The sequence below is a fragment of the Daucus carota genome, chromosome 3, assembly GCF_001625215.2.
Source record: "Daucus carota subsp. sativus chromosome 3, DH1 v3.0, whole genome shotgun sequence".
Classification (NCBI taxonomy): Eukaryota; Viridiplantae; Streptophyta; class Magnoliopsida; order Apiales; family Apiaceae; genus Daucus; species Daucus carota.
The window spans coordinates 63,559,045-63,560,341 of record NC_030383.2 but is presented as its reverse complement, the minus strand read 5'-3'; positions in this window follow the sequence as shown (position 1 = coordinate 63,560,341).

The following is a 1,297-nucleotide window of genomic DNA, read 5'->3' as shown; positions in this document are numbered from 1 at the left end:
GGGTTTGTAGAAGATATACCCACAAAATCCCAAGTCTCGGTGAATCCACAATTCTCTATTCTCGCAAATAATGCACCAAAACCAACCTAAAATGATAGAAAATCACTTCATCACCTCAACTCGTGACCTGCACAGAAAAACAATAAAAACACATCAAAAGACACTACACACTTAAGTACAATCAACCAATTTAAGTGGAAATGTAGGCCTATAAGTGTGTATAAATACCACTTATCATAATACATGCCAACTCTCGTTGCACACGTATCATACCAATCAAAATCCGCAATTAAGACAGAAATCTCATGGACACCAACAAAGCTCAGACCCTATATCTCTATAGCGGTAGTGTAAGCAGAGAGGTTTAATAACAAGTCGTCTATCGTGATTACACAGGGTGATAAAAATAGTTCAAGTCTACCACAAATTATGTTTCATTCACATAATCCTATGTTTACATGGCATAGTTCTAAATTCAATCATCCACTCTCGCTTCAGAAAGAATTAACACACAACTTAGAAGTTAGCTACGCTTCTAAGAAGAATAAGCACGGCTCATGCAAAGCAATCAACATATGTCACAAAATCACGTAATTATAATCGTTACTAGACTACATCGATAAATCCATTAGAATCCCATGAAGGCGGTTAGTTCATAATCGAACTAATCGACATCATGGGTTCTAATGAAAACATGATAAATAAAAGACAAGAATTGAATTGAATTAAAATGCTTGAATTAATAATAATAAGGATCACACGTTACAGATTTGATGTTCACGATCTCGCTCGAAACTGTCACTTCCTCGCGAAGAACGATCTATTACAACTGATAATGTGCTCGATTACAAAAGAAAACTAGCTATGATATTGTTTCGATATTCTACTACTATGAGGCTAGGGTTTTTTACACACGAGAAATAAAATGCATTGACTAAGTCAACCGGGCCTCGGCCGCTGCGAAAATCCATCAGAAAAGCTGTAAAAATCGGCCCGGGAAGCTTCAGTGGGGCGCCACCGCGCTACTCTAGCGCGGGCGCGCTAGTGATGCAGTTAGTAGCGCGGGCGCGCTACCACTTAGCGCGGGCGCGCTAGTGTCTGCACTGGCAGCTCCGTTTCTTCGTTTCTCGCTCGTTCTCGCGTGCATGTCCTTCCTCGCTTCTAGTACCACTTCCGTAGGTGATCACGGTTGCATTTAGCACATGCAACAAGCCCTTTAAACCCCTAGATAGCTCTAGTGGACGAGTGTGCTCTCGTGAGGGTTTGTAGAAGATATACCCACAAAATCCCAAGTCTC